The 22,142-nt window shown below is 41.8% G+C and overlaps 1 protein-coding gene across 1 annotated transcript in view; it reads left to right on the top strand.

Annotated features, from left to right (window-relative positions):
• The first annotated feature begins 3,869 nt into the window (after positions 1-3,869).
• The window catches only part of LOC104919696 (cadherin-18), a 167,406-nt gene continuing 149,133 nt past the window's right edge, over positions 3,870-22,142 (top strand). Inside the window, exon 1 of the mRNA XM_019279373.2 lies at positions 3,870-3,891. The gene's annotated coding sequence lies outside the window, so the exon portion shown is untranslated. The remainder of the gene's footprint in view (positions 3,892-22,142) is intronic.

The raw sequence follows: 22,142 nt of genomic DNA, 5'->3' as shown, positions 1-22,142 counted from the left end.
TCTAATTCAAAAACAGGCTAGAAGAATGGATGGAAAATGAACAGTCAGGGTTGATAAATAACTGCACAATTTCATATGTAAACTGTGCCTAAAAGCTGCAGACATTGGAAACAAGAGACACTCACACTGTGAATGATGTGTTAAGCTGGAGCTCACAGTAGAACACTGAACCCATGACGCACACCACAGACAAGATGTAGCACCGAAAAACACACTCCAAGGTCTTCAGGGCCGGATGATGAAGACAAGGTGAGCAGACAAAGGTAGGCTGAGCGTGACCTTCAACAAATAAGTTACTCTGCACTGGTAAGTATGGATCACCACAAAAGGTACAAATACTGCAGGAGCTGATGAGATGATGAGAAGTATAGGTGTGACAGCAGAGCAGGTGAGGAGAGGTCGGAGAAATTGGGTCAGCCACACTCAGCCACAGCAGATCAGTCCAGTCAGGCCACAAACTAGACCACCATCATATCAGATCATACACCTGTTATGTCGTATGTCTTATGTCCAAGACCTTTGTGAAAATAAATTCAAGTCCAAGTTGATCACTTCCCACTTTCCATCAACCTCAGTACTGCTTTATAAGCATTAAATCATCAGAGTGGAGGCTTTGCCTCTTGCATTGCAGGGTAATATTCAGCTCTAACATAGGTACCACATTATGCAAATGGTTAGAGAGGACATCATCAGACTTTTTTTTCTCCTCCTTCCTTCCTGAAACAACCTCAGGCGTTGTTTTACAAGGGCTGCAAAACGAGAACACGTGCCCGTGTCACCGCGCTGAAGCGTGTATCCCTGCTAGCTGAGCATTATCCGTTCTGCCGCTGGATTAATTGGGCAATTGATCAACGGCAGACTTGTGTATCCCAGAGAACGGCTGATCACTCACCTACAGCAGGGCTCGACACTGGAGCACCAATCAGCACCGCAACAGCCGGAATGATTACAGATGCATGGCTGGGCTGTGCAGCATGAGAAGCCGACTGCCTGGCTTCCTCCTGCTCTGACAGCCTGACACTGATAGGGGAAGGAGCTGTGGCGTGTAGCGCTGGAGAAGCTGAGGATAGGTTCAACAAGGCAGAAACCTAACGGGGATGAAAACACAGGTGTAAAGCTCAATCACACAGCCGAGGGCATGCTCGGAGGGAGACAAATGCTCCTCACCGCCGTCAATATAATGATGTACACTTGAAGAGGAATCACAGTAGATTGAGATAGTAGATTGAGATGAAGATAGAACAGTTTGCATTCTGCTGGAATGGAGCGTGGATACAGGGGAGACGGTTTCCACTTACTGGTATTGGAAGGACACGTGTCCAATATTGCTCAAAGCACAGACTGCAATCAGCGCAATCACCAACATTTCATGGGGAATAACCGCAAAAACAGATTTAATGCTTCGAGAATGTGCCTTGAATTTGAGACTTTCTTCTCAGATAGAATATCATCCATCAACATGGCAAGAACTACATGTATGAGGAAGATAAAGGACAAATGCAAGAGGTTTGAAGACAACAAAACAACTCATTGAACATTAAATATTAAGGAGTTATTACTTTTAAATATATATTGCAAACATTTTAGACAATCCTTGGTAACCACAATTTCAAGTGATCAGAAAATCACAAGTTTTGGCTTCTATGAACTTCTCAGCGATCACGTGCCCGTCACCTGTAACATATTGTGCTCTCAGAGCTGAATATGACTGCAAGGATGATGATGATGGTGATGGAGGGAAAGGGAGCCATAGCCCTCCCAGTGTACTGCTGTAATGCAGTCTTGAGTTTGTTGAAACACTCAATCAATGCAGGAAATGGTCGCTTGAACCAATTTATTGCATTTTACTGTATATTACAGCTTTCTCGCTGAGCCCAGTGGAGGCAGTTAAGCTGTATGATAATGCAATGTAACACGCAATGAATCGGAAGAAGAGAGCGGCTTCAAGTTGCAAAACTACATAACGCTGGTTTGGGCAGTGGTGGAGATGCGTTTTTTTAATCTCGGATTTGGTGTTGATGGACGTTTGAGTTGTCATAGATGTTGCTAAACAAAGAGGAGTTCATCTCAAATACCTTCAAACCCAAAGAGAAGCAGAACTGACAGCTTTCAGGACTGTAAATCCAGACTGGGTCAGATGATGTTTGAGGTTTTATTGGAAATTTACTCAGGGTTGTTGAGAGACTGATATCAGACAGATCAGTGGACTGGCTTGGGAGGATGGACAGAAAAATACAGGGCACAGCAGAAGGTGGCACGGCTGAATTCTTGTGCATGCTCTTTGGGAATACAGGCCCTGTCAGAAGCTGGTTAGTTAATTAGCTAGCCTGCCAACTTAAAGCTGCACTAATCAATAGTCTTCTGTTAACAATGTGTAAAATGACTATGTACAATGTAAAATGGGTTCAATAGGAGCAGCAGTAGCTCAGTCTGTAGGGATTTGGCTTGGGGACCGTAGGGTGGTCGGTTTAAGCCCAATATTGACCAATGGAATGGAAGGTGGACTAGTAGCTGGAGAGGTGCCAGTTCAGGTGGACTTTGTGTATATGCATGTAAATTTCCCCTTAAGGGATCAACAAAGTATCTATTCTACTCTTGTAATACTGGACAAACAGATAATGGTCAGGCTCTGCAGTGCGTTTAGGGTCTTTCAGCTCGTTGCATTGGTTTACGGGCTGCATCTTTGCAGCCTTGTTTCAAAATCAGAGGTTGGACTTTGGAGTGGACCATTTCTTCCCTCCAAACCAACGCCAAATGTATTTTTATTAAAATGATGATGATTTGCTGGCAAGTGTTGGAAAAACAACACAAAAGGTAACAGATAGTATTAGCTATTTGACTTTACTTAGGTCACTTTGATTTATATTTAAATATTCCACTCACTAGCCTAACATAAGTGTAACTGTAGTCTACAAATGCACCTATCCCCCTCTCTGACTGGCGAAAGTGTTTGTGAAGTCAGGCAACTGCTTCTTCATGAAGTCGGGGTCAATGAATTTGCCCCCGAGTTCACGAGAAGGAACTCCAACTTCGTGTGCCGTTTTCTAGAAGGAGGTCAGAAATGTTCGAGTTCACAGCATGAGTACCTGCCCAGCACTAAACAGCAGACAGTGGCCAAAAAGTGTCTAGTCAATCATAAATCATGACCACACACGACACGACGCCACAGGCAATAGTTATGAGGAGAGAGAAAATACTCTTATGATTGAAACTATGTCGAATCAACTGATTTAGGGACTCCCGAGGGGTTTCCTGAAAGGCAGTTGCTTTAAAGAAACCCTGGCATTGATTACCTGGTTAAACAGAGCACTGTTAGCTGCATTCACAGTATAAACTGATTAGACTCATTTAGATTGACACAGTATGTGTGCATGCGTGCAGTGAAAGAGAAACAGAGAGAGACAGAAACAGTTTGCTGAGTGTTTTGAGCTGACAGTGTATTATCTCTAACACCCCTGTGGTGTGCTGCTTCTCATATAGCATAAACTACACACCCACCCACCCACGCCGCCTCCCTCCCAACTACATCCCATCCCAGCCTCGGCAGATACCCTCTGCTCCGTTCATTGCCGACCCAGCCCTTCAGTGGACTGTGCCATTTGATCCATGCAGAAGATGATTCACGCTCTGCGATCTGGGGAGTAAGGGCGGCACAGGAATCCCTCTCTCCTTTATGTCTCTCTGTCTCTCTCTCTCTCTCTCTCCCCCTCCACCTTCCACATCCATAATTCAGCATTTGCTCCTTCAACCCCCTCCCTCCCTCCCTCCTTCCTCCCGCTGCTTTTGCTGCTGCTGCTCACCGCCGTGTGCACTCCAGCACAGCATCCACAACCTGAGGTATCAGTCGTCTATAATCCAGCCATCTGGAACTCTCTACATCGAGCTGCACAGGTAAGGTGAGAGCAAAACAAAAGCTCTACTTTGCCTTCATGAGATCCGGCGTTTGTGGCGCGTGAAATGTATGCTGCTGCCGCTGCTGCATGCATCTTTTAAAGTCTCGTGGCTGATTCGCTTCTTAACTTACTGAATAATTTACCCTCTTTTTTTAGAAACTAGATGTTTTTCGGAAGAGGAAAGACTTGAAACTCAAACTGTTGCTATGGCAGCTTAGCAAAGTAGCCAAAAAAAAAAGTCTGTGGTGATCTTAACGCATCAGGGGGTACATTAGAAATTTGTAGAGCGTTGGTTGTTGGCATGCAATAAAGTTTAGCGTTCCCATGAGAGTCACTAATCCCATCATCCCTACCACACACACACTCTACGGTCACCCATTCTGCTCTACCTTCATCCACTCATAAAGAAATCATGAATCGAGTCTAATCGCTGGACTCTCGGTGGAGCTCAAAGGAAACTGGACTGTGTTGCTTTGCCATTCAGAAGCAGAGTAACGAGATGAAACCCTGTTATGTCATGTTTGATGTTGCAAACAGCTTTGCAGTGTGATTTGATTGCTTTGTATGTTTGTGCTTTTGATGAGATATCTGTGTTTTGTATTTGGAAAATGCACCTCAGGTTTCCCATCCAATATGAAGCATGTCTGCAGAATGTGTTTAAAACAAAAGATGCTGAAGAAAGGTGTAATTTGACCAACTCGAGCTGTCAACATACATGATGTTTGACTTCATGTCAGAGGGAAGTTATGTCTTCATGCTGAAAGTGGCTGAGCCTTTTATTTTGGAGGGAATTTCTGAGCAATATATGGACAGATTGATATGCTACACCTGCCTGAAGGCAGAGGATTGATCTGACATACTCTACTCTACCTTTACATTATTTTGTTTCGTAATGCAGGAGGTGCATTATGAAGAGAGCAGGAAGGGGAAAGGAAAAGAAAAGGAAGTGAGACAAAGAATGTGTAACATCTCAGCAAGACAAGGCTGTTGATGTGCTGCTACATGAGAGAGTGTCGAGGTGCACCGAATCCAAAGTCTGACGCAAGATTGTCAACACAGCTGGATTTCAAAGAGACTGCTTCAGAGTGAGGTTCTGTTGAGAGTTTCCGATTGAGTGAGACAAGGAAGAAGTAAGTCAAACAGTGATGTTTACTGGGTAAAGCAACCCGGTGTAAGAAAGCAGATGGAACCACTCTTAGACTGTGATTGATTTGGACTCTCTCACATTTTTTACATTTGAAAGGGTCAAACACTTTCACGTCTTTGTTTTATTTGACAAGGCAGAGGTTCTCGTGCTTTTTGAAAAAGAGCGACGCTTTGGCACGAGGATGGCAGTGATGTCACTAAACTGAAGTTGCTGAAGATAAAACGCTTTGTGGCATGCCAACAAAAATAAAAGTTTTTCTTCCTTTTGGCAACAATATCAGTACAAAGGTGTGAAAGCTGAGCTACCATTTTGCCTTTACAGAGGTGTCGATGTGCTGCTCATCCAAGAAATCGCCTGTCAGTCAACCCGTGCGGGCGGGTGTTGTTTTAGCTTCTATTTTCTGTTGTTTTTCTGTGATGGGCTTAATGCCAATTTGAAGTGATTTCCTGTTATTTCAGCTACAGCACCTGTATGTGATTACACGTGGATTTTTTTTTAGCTTTAGCAGTCTGTGCTCTCGTGTTTGTAAGCTCAGATTGATGTGTGGCTGTATAAATTTAGCCCTCAGAAAGGCACAGGTACTTTAGCAGGATGATGATCCAACTAAAAAAAACAAAAAACGTATCAAAGTATCTTTGGCGCTTTGTCTACCAGCTGGTCTGCTTCGAGTTCTAAGATCTCCATAAGTCAGAGGAACGGCTACACCAAATCACACTTCTTCATTTGATTACCAGCTTCACCTCCATGTTGAAATGCTTAAAGCACATTTTGTGACATGTGCCTGCTGTACTTGAGCCCATGTGAGTAATTACTGCTTTCACACAGTAGCAAAAGTGGATATAGTGTGACATGTGTTACCCTTGTGTAAAAAGTCTAAGGGCTGCCTGACAGCGCCTGCAGCTACTAGAATGTGAGTGTAAAACATCTTTGAGTCTTTGCAGAAGTATGACTCAAGCTGAAGTCTGAGGAAAAAGGACTGGACACTCTAGTTTATGTGCATTAACCACCAACAGTACACACTAGTATCTTTGAACCGTGACCACAATCTTTCCTTAACGATAACGAGGTAGTTTTAGACGTTTAAATGTAACCAGGCCTCGCCCACTGGCTTCACAATTTCCTCAGTAACATCTTCAACAGGTTTGTGTCCTCAGTCCTTTCCCTTAAACTTTCTACACAAATGACCAGCCCATCACCATCATCACATACTTCAAATACTCCAATTTGCCATATTCTTATTGCTCAATGACTCTCAAAAACAAAACTCTGTTTCCTACTATCTAACTGCATGTGGACAAAACTCCACCTATGATCCAAAGTGGACTGAAACCACAGCACCATCCATGGCTGGACATCGAGGAACTTCAAATGTTTTGAAATCATCGTAACACATTTCTTCTGTCCGTGATCGATCCCAGAACAGACGTCACCTTGTCATCTCCTCAGCATTGCCTGTTGCTTCAGAAAAGCATAATTCAACAGCTCCCAATGCTTCTTTAACACCCCGCAATAACAGTCAACAAGGAAAACAAACTCAAGCGGCAGTCGCAAATGACACCGATCACCCCCTCAATCAACACTTCATAACCACCATCTGGTCGGATATGCAGGACTTTGAAATGGAGAGGACATCGCTTCAGCAGAGTTTCATCCCTTCTGCCATGGCAGCCTTGAACAAACTGTCTCGCTAATTATATCCGACTATGTTGCAGGGCGTGTGTTTCACTCTGAACACTGAAAAAAACATGTCCTGCATTGCATCGACGAATTGTTAAATCTTGACTTTGCACCACTGTATCCAGGCCACATGAGGCCCAGGATATTTCATTATTTGAATGAAATCACAGAGGCTGAGGCGTAATTCATTAATAATAAACATAATGCCTCTCTCGTTTGAATAGGGCTATTAGCGAGGGATGGTCTGCATCTGGGTTTCAGAGTTAACAGGATTTCGTTGTTGCACTTCCCATATAGCTGTTGATTAAAAATGCCTCCAGCGGATATGTGTTATTACCCAGCTGCTACCTGACACTGGAATACAATAAGCGTAATGGTGGCAAAGCTGTGTGGTCAAATTACTCTGATTCGTTTTCTTTTTCTTTTTTTTTAAGTCTGCTCGACATTGAAGTTTAAATGAGACGTCCAAAACTCCAACAAATGTAAATCCTAAAGAACTGCTCAGATATTTTTTTTACAATAGCCTAAAAATAAAGTCATCATTCATTAATATTGTATTACTGGTCAGTGAAGGCCAAATGAAGGTGTTTTTCTCGTCTCCCTACAACCACGAGACTCTTTTTCTTCTCTCTCTGCACAATAGATTTCCTTCAGATGGAAAAGCTGCCAAAGTGTCTTTCGTCTGACATGCCTGCATTCAGTAGAAATTCAGACCTCTATTCTAAATCCCGGCTGACATCTCCTTGACTCACCTCATTTTATTTTTTTTTTGAACAAAATGATTTCCATGGGCCTCTTTCAGAGATATCTTTAGACTAACATGTCGAACCATCAATAAAACTACTCTCAAAATGTCTCTTTGCTTTCAGCTGCCTGGTGTAGATTCAGTCAAGTGGGCAAACATATAGTCGATCACTGACTTAGACTGAAATGAGGCAACTTGTGGATAAGAGTCTATGTCTCACTGACTATAATCACCTTTCTGTCCTATATAAAATCACTCAGTACTATTTCTTTCTTTTCCTGCAAGACTTTCTTCTCTATTTACATTTTGCTTTCCGTATAGACACACAGAAAAAAAACTTGAAACCAGAAAGTAATTTCATTTAGCAGCCCAGTTTCAGAGTGTAACACCAAGCAAGGTCAACACAAGACAGAGCAGCCAGCTAATATTACTTACAAGCTCTCACCAACGACTAAAAGTCAGTCCCAGATTTACTTTTGTCCGCCCGCTCACTCTCTTCTTAGCTTTCTCCAGCAATGTCTGTAATCAGTCTTTTCAGCTATGTCATTATGTCCATAGAGGCTGTTGAATCCAGTGCCATTGCACACTTGCCCAGCTCCTGTTCTGGCATGACACCGGCTGCACTCCCCGTCAGATTTGCAGATCTAAAACCTCACTTTCCTGCTGTCCACGAGCTAACAGCAGCTACGGTTTTAAAGCTGTTTGCTTAACTCTACCAGGAGTTGATGTGTGCAGCAGCCGGAGGACAAAAAGAGAGCAGCGAACATTTTCTCCATAAAATATGATCCAGTGTCATAAAGCGTTACGTACTCCTCGTGGGTGAACAAAGTTACACAGTGCAGGAGCGGGAATGACAGAGACGCCATCTAATGTGGCATCAGAACGATTTCAAATCTGTTATTTTATGGTAGAAAAGTTACACGATGTAGCCTTAAAGTAATAACTTAGAGAGAGAGAGAGAGGGAGCACATGGAGCGCAGACAGCGAGGAAACCTTGAACAATGCAACAAGGTAGAAAGCTGCAGCTGTGCATTGTTTTCCACCTTTGAGGTTTTGCTGGCTTTATAAAATAAATAAATAAAAAAGTCTCCCCAAGGAGCATCGTGGCACCGAATCATCCGAGTGTGTCGGAGGAAATGCCCTTTAAAGGATTACTTTGATGGCATTTTTTCATCATTAGTCAGCTGGAAGTGAAAAGACAGGAAAAGATGTGGGAGAGTGGGTGTAACAAAGCGACGACGGATCCAGGTAAACCGGAGATGCTGCCTTGACTTTGGAAACACCTTCATCAGCCGAGCCACAGTGATTCATACATCTGTCTTTTTTTTATTTTTAAAGAGATTATAATAATCCTAAACTTGTTTAGTTTTGAACACCAGGTTGTTCGACCAAAGTCTGCACGTTTAGAAATCAAACCTTTTCGGTTTTTGACGACATTCCACCGTGCTTATTATTCTGCTGTGATACACTTCTGAGCGGGCAAATCAATCTGTGATATTTACAGGCTGTGGCCTGATTTCATTGATCCCCATCGATTCATTCCACACGGGGCATCTCTCAGAGTGTGTTTACTTTGATCAATTGGTCTAATGGGTAAATACAAATTTCTCCTATCTTTCCCCTACTTCAGCCGGTCAATACTAATCACCTTGGGTGGTATGGAGGCGATAAGATACTAATTTCTCAGAACTCGAGGGTTGCTTTTTTTAGCCACTGTTCTGTCTCCACCCAGCTCATTTCTTCTCACAAAGACAGACACCTGAAGCTGATTCCTGACAGTGAGAGTGAGAGTGAGAAGTGTTCATGAAGTTCACGAAGAGAAATGTTCACGTAGATGCTCTGCATGGTGGGTAGGGATGGGAATTGATTAAGATTTTTACGATTACGATTTCGTTATCGATTCTGCTTAACGATTCGATTCTTTATCGATTCTCATTTGGAAAAAAAAGGAGAACAAACAGTTTAATCAGCATCAACTTTGTTTAGTTAGAAGTATCACGACTTTACAAAACCAAAACAGCGAGGTCAAAAGCCTGGATAATAGTAACGATGTGTAACTACCTTCCGTAGTAACCGCAGCGTGTCAAAAACACGACATTCATTTCAAAACATTGCATGTTGTGTGCGCAAATGTTTCTGCATGTTCGTCGTGTTCCCTCCCGACGCTGTTATCTCCACTTTGCAATGATTGCAAGTCGCCCTGTTGATGTCTGTTTTGGTAAAATGCAAACTTGCGGAAGTTACGTATCGTAATTAGTCGTGCTTGCTGGAATCGAGCGTGCGTAACTTCTTGCGGAAGTTACATGACGTGATTCGCGCTTTCTGGAATCGATAAGAGAATCGTTAGATAAACTGCCAAACGATTTCATGGAATAGAAACACACAAAACCGGTTCTCGATTCCCATCCCTAATGGTGGGAAAATGAGTGTTTAATGCCACTATACACAGCAATGCCCTAATGAGGAGGAATGAGGAGAGAGGACTGAATGCTGCTTCCATATAGCCCTGTGGTGGCACTGTTTTTCTATCAGAGAGATTCTTCATATCTCCACTGAGCTGTTGGGGGGGAATACAAAGCAATAAGGAGTAATATAGATACACAGACAGGCTGAGATCAAAATATTTGCATCCTATTATGTCGACACTCTTGAGACAACAACTCTCTCTCCCTGTTTATTCCATTTTACATTTCACAGAAACCGTTCAAACATTGACAGACTGGGCTCGCCCATCAACACGTGCATCCACAAAGCTGTGTTTTGTTTTTTAATGTGTGGAAGTGACTGCTGCAGTCCACTGTGGGGGTTCCATGCCAACGCAAACGAGCCGAACACAGACTTTTGTGTCACAGCCTAATAATGTAATACTTTAATCAAATCCCTGATGAACTGGAGTATTTTAAAGAGTCAAAATAAACACTGTGGCACATTTCTTATATTAAACCAGTTGTGCATTTTAACACTGAAACATCATTTAATTTGATGTTTAATATAGTATAGATTAGCAGACTATAGTAGCAGACAGAAAATGCCATTTAAGAATCCAAAATGAGCCTGCACAAGCGATGAATGCACGCACTGAAGCGCTACAGCCAGTCGCCAAATATCATGTGCATGTACTGCATTTATATTTACACACAGAGGAAGAAGGAGAGTGTGAACATGTGCTACTTAACCCTGTCTGCCAGACATAAAAGCTGTCATGATAGACCCCAACAGCCATGAGGTGATTTCACATACACCACTGACATCTCAAATGCTGCACAGGCGAGATAAAGCCCCCATTTAAATTGCCTCCAATTCTAAATTAGCTCTGAATCTAATAACGACTTCCATGATTTCTTTTCTCCACATGAGAAAAGTCATTATCCAGTATCAGCACAGTATGTCAGCAATATTGCCAGCAGTAGCAATGCAGCAGTTTGGTATGAGGTCAGGGGTTTTTGACAGCATCTGGGCTTGTCAGCTATCAGTCTGCTCCTTTTTTTAAAGATTAAAAAGGCCCACAGGGACATTTTCAGACCTGGTTCTGGCCCCAAAACACGAAAAATACGACAAACAGCAGCAGTTACAGTATGTGTGTGACCTCATTTTATCATAATCTGCCCTGCACTGAGCCACTTCCCAAAAGGCGTCATGGAATAACTGAATTTGTGAACATGGAAATTGAAAAGGCGGCCCACGTGAAAACTCAGCTCATCTTTTAACAAGTCATTTTCTCTCGCCTTGAAACGTTACTCTCCTGAACACAATTGGCGAGTGTCACTTATTTCTAAAAGGCAATTTAACTTGTGTAAAGAGTTCTCGTGGATCGATTGAAGTCTTGAAGCAAGTGGAGTGGCGTGCCTCGTTTCAAGGTATTGACATTAAACAAATCGCCGCATTGTGAGAATGAAAATACCTGTTTTCCACTTTGGAAGAAAACCTTTTTATGAGAGGAAGAGGTTTGGCTTTTATTTCCTTCGTTTTAAAATTCTGACGCTCCGCTCTCCATTAGATGTGTCACTAATAAAATAAATGCACTTTGGCTTGATGTAACTTCATGCTTAATCTGACAGGTAATACGTTTTTATATTTGTTCTATCAATATCTTATAAAATGCTGTAAATTAAATATATAATATATATATATATATATAAATTTGCTCTGTAACACTTTATAAAACTGATGATGGAAGTAACTTGGATTTGAAGTTATAATCAACTCAACACAAATGTTATATCAACAAACAGTATCTCAGTTTAAAGTATTATGGAGCTGCTATCGACAGTGTCAGACATGAAAAAGAGCTGACTCCCACATTCAATTTGTCATTATTTTTTATTTTCGACAACCACAACTTAGGTAATTTCACAGGACTGCTGCTACAAATCAACCCAAATGGCCTTGAGTAGGTGGACGGGGGTGCATATTCACCGCTGGTGTAGAGGTAGAGTCTTTAGCCATGACCTATTCTTCTTAGCCAATGGGAAAGAGAAGTGTGCCAGCATGATTAATGGTCATGATTACCTAGTCAGAAAATGTGGTTTTCTGGCCCAGCAGCTTCACTTTTATGACTTAAACCTGGGGCGAGATGCTTCATCATGCAGACAAAGCTGCCTACAGACCTCCCAGACAGTGTGTGTGCTGTGACGACCAAACATATCACTGTTAAAGTGTTTACCATCAGCTGTGTGAATAGGAAGGTGTGGATTGTTATGTGGACGTCTGCGGTGAAGGTTAACATCAATATTGGTCTCAGGAGTGTGTAGCTGGTTCAGGACTGATGCTAAATTTCAATCCTGCCGTGTGCTCGTGGGTGTATATGAGAACAGACTAATTGTTTTACAGATTGGAGTGAGCAAATCAACCAGAGCAGGAAAACGCTCTGAGGTTAAAATGCTTCGAAAATCTCCCTGATCTGAATCTAGAGTGGCTGTTTTCATATCATAAAGAAGCTGCTGACTCAATAATCCCAGAGAGCCTCCAGGTTTTAATTGACCAAACCGCAATGTGATGTGCACACAAACATTAAAAGGCTGCGCATATGTAGAAACTCATGTCTGTTTGTGCTTGCATGTGCAGCGCTCGTGCGCTAAAGAGCTCCCCGACGACACTCCCTAATCATTAACCTGAAGTTAATTTCTGTCACAGACGCCACGGCAGGCCTCATTACAACTCAGCACTACTCTGCCTCCACCAAATGACTCTATATCTTGTGACTGAGCTTCAAAGGTTAGCCCCTCTAAAAGGTTACAGCTCCCTGTGACATTTCCCTTGATGACTTATTTGGCCCTTTGTTTTTGATAAATATCAACTCGCTTGCTGTTGCCACTTGGAATTACTTACTCATTAAGCCTTAAGAGAATTCGTTCGGGATTTTTTTTAAAAACAAACAAACTGTTAATGAGGAAAACAGTCCTGTGATTCATCGAAGATGTAAATGAGCATTCTTCGTGAGGGGCGTGAAGCCACAGCACGACTTTGGTCAGACTCTGCCAAAGATGACAGAATCTTAACAAACAGCGTCAGCTATTGATGTGTCCAGTGTTTGTGGTGAACTTACGCCGGTCACATTAATTAGTGGAGAAACAACAGAAACATCAAACGAAGAGGAAATACATCAAATGCTAAGTACTCTAATAATCTTCCATTTGCTTTTGTGTGTGTGTGTGTGTGTTGGCTGAGGAGCCAAATTTCTCGTGGCACTCACACCATCATCCATCAGAGAACAGCTGAAAATATGAGAGCGGCGGCTGAGGGTTGCTCCAACAGTACAGGCGGAGAGTTTTCAAAGTGAGAAATCTCAGCTTCTGGCATCGGTAGCAGCTGACTCACTGCTAATGATCAACAACCCCATCGAACCTCGCAGATATATCACCGTCCTTTTTTTTTTGTGTTCTGAGATCTTGAAATCTTACTTCTTGCACCTTTTAAACACCTTTTTAAATATGCTGGTTACAGCCCCCATTACATCTGTCCATTGACGCTTTCGCACATAAAATTGGAGCTTCCAATTCACTTCTTCCGAACAAGCAATCCTATCTCTGAGAGCAGAGGCACGGAAGCTGGCACAGGACCTGACAGCTGATTGAAATTGTGGCCGGGGTTGTGGTTAGGCCTGATTTAACTTGAACCTCACATTCAAGAACGAACCAGAAACCAGCTAAATTTCAACACTCAATAATGACACATTCTGGCAGTCGGTCAATGACTCCCCGTCCCCCAAGATGTATTAAACGTGTTCGAACAAGCTATACAACTGTAGAACGTGAGGAAAGCACTGCAGTACTCATGCAGGAACATGGAAGAACCTGTAAGCATTAAACACACACAACAGTCTTTGGTAGCTTAGCATCAGAGATGTATAAAGTACTGGAGTAAAGGAGTGGAGTAGAAGTACAAGTGCTATATCCAAAAAAACTGACTGGAGTAGAAGTTGAAGTGTTCTTTAAACACCATACTTAAGTAAAAGTACTAAAGTATCCAAAAAATTTTGTACTTAAGTATTGCAAGTAGAAGTATGTAAAAAATTGCTACTCAAGTACTGAAAGTAAAAGTACAAGTACAAGTACTGTTGTTTATATTATTTCAAATATTTATTAAGGCACAACTTCTAAGGTTACAATGTTCATGGTAGAGTTCTGTGATTTCCCATGGTCTGTGAATGCGTCTGAATGAATGCGAGAGCGAGGGGGCGGGGCAGCAGGTGAGAGAGCGCACCTAGGTGCGTCAGGTGTATGACGTACGGTGCGCGAGCGTGGTTGATGTGAGACCGGGACTGTTCAGTTGGGGTTTTTTTGGCGTGGTTACGGCCGACAGTCACCGAGTCCTGGAACCAAACCGTTCAGCAATAAATGCAGTTTGTTCAATATCGCCTTGTCATTCATCACGTGTCCGGCTGGACTCAACAGTAGTAACGATTAACGATTCAGCACATGAAAAATGTATTGGAGTAAAAGTATTAAATTCATCAAAAATATGTAGTGCAGTAAAAGTAGAAGTTGGGGAAAAAAAATAATACTCCAAAAAAGTACAGATACTGCATTTTAGTACTTAAGTACAGTACTTAAGTGGTTCCACTTCGTTACTATACATCTCTGCTTAGCATCAGCTGGATGCTGGTGTGAGGGCCTACCGGGTAGAGCTGCGATGCACAACCGTAGATCCGACAGTTAAAACAACACGGCGTTTGCATTTCTGGAGAACAGGCAGGAAAGCAGCACGTGTATTAATCTCAGCCCATCTTGGACTAGGGTTGGACATATGGTGGCTCAGGAGGCACATTTTCACTGTTGGCTACATTCTTACCCACAGTTTTTAATTTGGCTGGCAAACAATTGGAAGAAGCGGCATTTCTCGAGCTTTGCCTTCAAATCCTCCTCCTGCTACTGTAGGTGGCCCAAGACGGGTCCGGTGCTTATCCACTGTGGAGGAACTCGACAACTTCATAGAGATAGAGCTGTGGTGCCTGGAACGGTGGCAACCTCTGAAACTTAAAAAAAAAGGAGGTTTTGTTGAAGAAATGTTTTCATTTTCAAAATTCCATCATAATTATTTCTTCAAAAAACCCGATTTAGTTTCTCCTCGCTCTCTTAGGAACATTTTTCTGGGTTTTAATTTCTTTTTCTTTTTTTTTTACAAATGCTAAAACCACCTGTTTGCACAGATGGTAAAAAGAAAGTCGGGGAAAAAAGCTCCTGGGATTTTTTTCACAGATGGAAGTAAAAGAAAAAGAAAAATGATCCTGAGTTTAAAAAAAAAATGTCACTTACAGTTGTACCTTTCAGGGCTTCCGTAGGGACCCGGTAATAACCACTGGTTAAATCTATGGTGGGAAACAACTGGGCTGCTGACAGTGTGTCCAAAGGCTCCTCAGTTCTTAAGAGGGGAATGGTACCCCTGGGTGTTTTGCCTTTTCACAGTCTATCGTCCACACGGAGTTTCAGACTGCTATCCTTCTTTCTCACCAGGGCAACAGAAGAGGCTTAGGGGCTACCACTTCCCAGTATAGCATGGCTATCTAACAGCTGATAAATGCGAGCTCTAACACATCACAGGCAGACGGGGGAATTCACCTGTACCTATAGGGACGTTGTCAAGCAAGGTGATAAGTCACAAGGTTAGTAGAAACCAGGTCCCAGTCGAAAAACTGACCAAACCTTTCTTTGGTCCATCTCTGAGAGAACAGATAAGTCCCCGGTCTCTTGGGATAAAAAAAATGGAGCTGTAACACAAGTGAAACCTGTCTCATGTGCTACAGGGCTTTCCGATGGGGTGTCAGGAGTGTAGAACGACATCTATCTCACCTACATTTACTACTGACACACACACAGTATCACTGGTGACCATCGCTAGTGAGATCCGTGCATAGTCAGGGAGAGATCAGCCGTCCTCAAGGAGCATCAGTCTTCTTTCTTTTTGGAATGAATGGACTAGTCATTTCTGTACAAGCTCAGCCATTTCTCTACTGACTGGCAGCCCCTGTGTTGCTGCCAGGAGGCTGACTGAAACAGCTCAGCTTCGGCTTTATGTGCTGCAGAGCCACTGGGGTAATGGAGTTTGTTGTCACCATGCATGTGGTGTGTAGCACCACCAGCCATGTTGTGGTCTCAACCCTTCCTGTGCCAGAGATTCATTGTGGCCTGCTGTTTGTTTTTTCAATTTCTCACTTCTCTGAGCAAAGCAAGAATATTCCAATAGTGCCACTCACAGCAAGGATGGCTCAGACAGTGGGGTTGTTTGGACTATAGATTATTTCAAGGGATTTCTGGCTTAAATCCTTGCACAGGGAGAAGTGAATGATTGTATGTGCTCTTGTGCAAGGCAAGTGTCCCCAGAGTGCTGTGGCGGTGCTGCTCAGTGGTAGCCATGCTGGAAAACAAGGGTGCATACTCAGCAAACTGTTCCCAGATTAATAAATATCATTGTGTTGGGGGCGTTTGATTGTTGAGCCCATTCTGCTCGATGAGGTCGGTGTTCCTCTGGTGTTTAAAATTGATGTTCTGGGGAAGTATTTGTTTTTCATGCAGCAGATTAAAAAAAAAGACCCACGCCAGACCTGATGCCCTTTCCAGCTGTATAGGTCAGTTAGTGCTTTTTGATCATTTTCAACTCGTACTGAGCTTTACTTTCCTCCGAGTTAGGAAAATAATACATATTGTACTCAGTGTTGTATCATGAGAAATTGCTGTGGATGAATTCTGGAGAAGGGGTGTAGTAAAAGCCGGACATGACGCAAAAAGTATCCCTCGGAAATCACAGTATTTGTGGTCGCCAGCCTCGTCATGGAAACATCATCAACAGTCCATTGACTCATTTGGACATTACACAGACTTTGCACAATGGAGCTGGCAGGGTACAAGTGTCTGGTCTGACTGATTCGGATATTTGCACTCCGGCCTTTTCCTATAATACATCCTATAATGGTCTCGAATCATCAGTGAAATCTGGCTGCTAACTACTGAAAACTTCATTCACTCAAGCACCCATTCTGCAAGCCACACTTCAGCATTCGGTGCTGATGTGTAATCATGCATGGGATTATACCATAATCACCATATTTATGACCTACTCTCAAAGACTTAAGCGTAGCCCACACACACCCACACAAACACACACATCATTGACTTGTGCGTATAGGTACATTGAACAGGTTCTGTGGTGATGAGCATATGTGCCCGTGAGCATGCTGATGTGGAAGAAACAAAAAAGGTGTACATGTTGCTTTAATGTACAAGAACTCCTGGTCCATCTGTCCCACAATGTGTCTCTTTTAACCGTACTACATGGACCGTGAAGTTAGAGTCTGTTGTTATGGCTTTAATGTCGTGTCTTTAATCCCACCATAGAGTGTGATCTGATTCATCTGATTATGTAGTATCTACGAACATGCAAGTATTTTACTGCACCATAAAGAATGTTTAGGACACCACTATTAATTTATGTTATGATCGGCTGTCAGAACAATTACATAGTGTGGTGAGGCCACTGATAATAAATCACACACTGCAAAACTGGCAAGAAACTGCAAGAATGTTTGCTTATTAAAAAGGCACTAAAGAACCATAAACCAGGGTGTATGTGGTTATTCCCTGCGGTGTTGGTCCCTCATGTTGGCACGGTAGACTATTAAATTTCCGGTTCATGTAATATGCGTGGTTTTGGTGCGTGGGAAGAAACTCGAGCGACCAAATGGAGGACGTGTAAAGCATCAAATTTCTACATCTGACTGCTCCTACCGCTGCTAATACTGACAGAAATAAGTCAGTCTGTCTACATTTCAATTAGGCTGCTTCAGTTTAAACCTAGTTCAAATCTACTTGGTGTGAATGTTTAGGGACTTCAATCTTTCCATGTTTATCTACTGTATGGTGCTTAAACTTTAAAAACTGTGTCCCACATCCTCTGTTTACTGCATGTACTGCAACTGTACAGTTAAATACTATCGCATGCATTATTCCCATTGATACCAATTAAGGTTATATTTATTGCAGCAGAGCCTTTCCAGTGAGGAGCCAACATGCACACCTGAATTGAACAGAACCTTAATTAGTATCATTGGTAAGAGCCAAACAGCTGTGTTTACCCTACCACAGGTTCATCTTAATGCTTTGGACTTTGTGCATTGAACTTTGACCCTCTTGAGTAAAAAGTAAATAAAAAGGATACAATATGGAACTGGTTGTACATTTTACCTTGGAGACGCTACACAGTGCCATACTACATGCAGAATACTATTCATGAAAGTACACATGCATTCATATTATTTTGGTCACTTTACTGGTGTTTTTAGTATGCTGCATCTGACACATTCAAATGGCAAATAGTTTGGTAGTAAAGGTGTTGGAATGCACCCCGGTTGCTCTGTGTGCCTCTGTCCATGGTGCTGAAACATTCATACCAAGTCTGTCTGTGTGTCTCTGTCCATGGTCCTGAATTCGAGGAAAAGGGTTTATGAAGTGGCATGGGTCTCTCTGTCTCTATCCATGGTGCTGAAACATTCAACGCCCGGTCTCTTTCTCTTTGTAACATTAAAGTAGATTTCATGGTTTCCATATTGGCGACACGACGTCCAAAACAGCATTTATTTGTTCAAATGTGATGTTGGCAGATGTTTAGGACATGGAAGACATTTGAAGCTTTTTCGGAGTGTGCTGCAAAACTCATAATTCTTCCCGCTTTGAAGAAGTGCTGCTGTGCAGGTGCCTATGGGAGTTAAAGAATATGTTTTGGTTCCACACACCTCCAGGAATCCAGAGGTGGGAACAAAAATGTTCTTGGCAGCCCGTGCACTTCTTTGAACAATAAATAGCCTTTTTTTGTTGTTGTTTTTTTTTCCACAAAATAGTCACTGAAACTACTCATGTATGACAGCAGACCTCGTTGTCAGGGCATGGAGGTGAAACCGTGTTTGTCAACATTCAGCAGTGATGAATTTGAACTTTGAGGGAAAAAGTCTCTATTTCATTAAATATGAATGAAAAATATATATGAAACATATTCCACTTCTGCTACAGGGAGTGTGCATTATGTGGTACGTATATAGGTCAGATTTTTTTGCAGGTCTATATTTATGTTATGTATTAAGCAAATATTTCCTATAATTTAAACAGCACATACATTAATCCAATTTGATATAGTTCAAACAGTCCCTCCTTCTTCTTCCTTTCTTTAAAGTTAAATCCACTCAGTAATAAATAAATAAAAAGGCAACAACATCCACTCGAAATGCCTTTAAGTGGTAATGGTAGCTTTTCCTTAATGAAGCAATAAACCTCTTGACAGGCACAATAATACAAAGACAAAGCTCCACATTTTCTTAAATTAATAATCATCTATGACACCCATATTTACACCTTTGCCATAATAACTTTGATACATTTAAGCTCAAAATATTATTGCCACTGGGGGAAAACTAAAATGTAAAAGAGGCCCCCTCGTGCAAAAATCTTCAATAAGCAGCACGGAGCATGGCACAGATGGAGTGAAAGCCAAAATGAAGCTTTATGGCTTCTTTCCAACTGTAATCCTGACAAAACATTATAAATCAGGGGCATTGCCCTTAAAGTGCTGATAATGCTTTTCCCCGCTCTGAAACCATCCTTCTGAGATTTGGGGACCTGGGGTGTAAAATGAATGTGATGAGCCACACTTTAATTATTTGGACATAAAATGGAGTCATTACCAGCGGTCTGTGTCTCAGATGAATGTCTGTGACAGGCACGTGAACGTCAAGGTTACTTTAGTTATGATTAACAGCCCTGCCTTTTGTGTCTGTTAATGCTTAATGTTATATGACTGTTACATTCATTATTCATCAGTATTAATTATTAAGAACGTCTCCTGCACAAAGACTGATTGGCTGCTCCTCACAAATATAAGCGATAAAACGTTTGTGGCTTTCTGACTTAATCCAAAATCAACCGTTTTGCACCTGAGGCACACTCTGACTTGACGTCAGGGACTCAGGATGTACGTGACGACTCCAACAGAGTGGGTCTTTGTCAATTTGAATCATTTCCCAGTTCAGTGATTGCCCCCTCAAGTCTTTGAGCAGCCTAAATATTTCCCACTTTATTACTCATAAAGCGGTACCGATTGTATTACTCATATCCGGGCAGATTGGATTACGGTAAAGCCCTTTGACTTTATCACTGTTGATTTCCCCCGAGGCCATAGAATGAACTTTAATGAATCTCCATTTTTACCAAAACCCTTGCTGTGAGGTACCTTAATTTGACATGCCATGAGCAATAAATGAGTCAAAAGCCAAGACATTTCAAATGACTAAAGGTGGCAGGCTTTGACCCGAGTCAGTAATTTCTGATTAAGTCCCATCAAAACGAAGTCTTTAATCAAAAAAAAAAATTGGCAAAAGACATTTAAATATTTCAAGAAGTGACTGCTAAAGACTTGTAAGTGACTTCTGTTGGTTTTCTGCGACATTAGTGGACACATTTAATCAGATTCAATTCATTTTGTCTAGGTGGAACAAGGGAACATTGTAATAACACAGGGCAGAGTGTAGAATAGACAGAGAATGTATGCATATGTAAAGAGTCCTGATTCAACCACGGTGATGTATGAAATTATTGTTAGTTATGTGCTTAGTTTTTCTGTTGGTTTTCTTCATCCTGCTGTTATGATATCTGCATTTTTATTATTATTATTTAGTGGATTTGAACTTTTTGCTATGAGCTGTGTACAATTCCACGTCTCCCAAAATAACCTGGTTAATGTCACAATTTCTTGCATGTTTGGAAAGATCCTGGCCTTTAAAAAAAACAAAAAAAACATTTCCCTTAAAATAATATCTTAACTCACAGTAGAAAACTTCTTGGGTTCTCCGCCACATAATCTTCTCATTGTGGGGAAATGTATTCCTCTTACTTACTTATTCCTCTCCCTTAATTTGCATTTTTCAGACTGTGCTCATTTCACACTGTCCTCTAACAAATGAGCATTTCCTTTACACAATGCATTTGTATCATACAATTTTAATGTCTGGTACGAAGGTGGTGATTGCAAGAGGAAACTCTCAAGGTCCCCATCATTCATCATTATCAAGCACATTTCTATCATAAAAGCCGAGAAAGGAGGAATGTTTGTCACATTTTTCTTCAGACGGCGTTGGTTCTGCCCTTTTTCGCTCGTTACCTTCACTAGTTGCTTGTTGCTTGTTGACGATGAGGAAATTCAAGCCCTCAGTTGCCCCGGTTAAGATCACTGGCTTATTCTTTAAGGGTAGGATGCAAATGTAGGAGTGCTGGAACTGAAATCTAATCAAACAGACAGCGGTGACCTGACATTATTCTTCAACATGATGCAACTTGGTTGCAATGAGAGTTAAAATTCAACACATCTGACGCCGGGATTAAGTCAGCGCTGCGTGAAGCATCAATAGCCACTTCTCCGCTGACCTCTGCTGCATTGGTTACGTATTTTCATTTTCATTTGGACAAGCTTCAGTAAATGTTTGCAGACCAAAATCTCAAAATTATGTATGGTACGGTCCTCTCCAGTCAACGTTTCTGGGTTACTACATCATTCTTTTGACACATAAATTGGACTTCTGTTTGTGTGTTCACCCTGAATTATTCCACAAAGGATTGCAATATCAAATCCAATTGGTAAATTCCACGGTTCTTAAAATATTTTACTGCCAGATGGCTGATGTCACAGTCAGCCATGCCTTTTTAAATATATTCTCATCAACAGTAGACCCAGTAATGTGTTCTGTACTGTCACCTTCATATGTTCATGTATATCTCCAATACATTGCTTATTCTTAAGCCAGTGATCTGTAATAATGCTGGATGCTCATTTGTTGTCTTTGATTAACAGCAAGGGGAAAAAACACGAAGAAGCTTTTTTTGAATTCTTACTGCAAGAATGACTTTATCTATATTTAATTCCCAATTTCATCTCTGGAGATTGCAGCCCCATCATCCTAACCTTGAAACAGCTTGAAGGCAGACGCATTAGAGGAAAAATATCTATGATTAGCGGTCGGCAAAATAAAGAAGCGCTTTAATAACGTCTGTTGAGTTACTTCTGGCTGTCATCAAACCAGTGTCTTCCGTGATATGCGTCACCCTAATTGACCTCAGAGAAAATGAATAAATGTCAGTTGCTGTTGTGTGCGTTTTAACATGTCAAGATGATATTCTACTCACAAATATGAAAACCTCACTATAGT

This window comes from Larimichthys crocea, chromosome XXIII (assembly GCF_000972845.2).
Source record: "Larimichthys crocea isolate SSNF chromosome XXIII, L_crocea_2.0, whole genome shotgun sequence".
In the NCBI taxonomy this organism is placed as follows: Eukaryota; Metazoa; Chordata; class Actinopteri; family Sciaenidae; genus Larimichthys; species Larimichthys crocea.
This window is presented reverse-complemented; position numbering and strand designations above follow the sequence as displayed.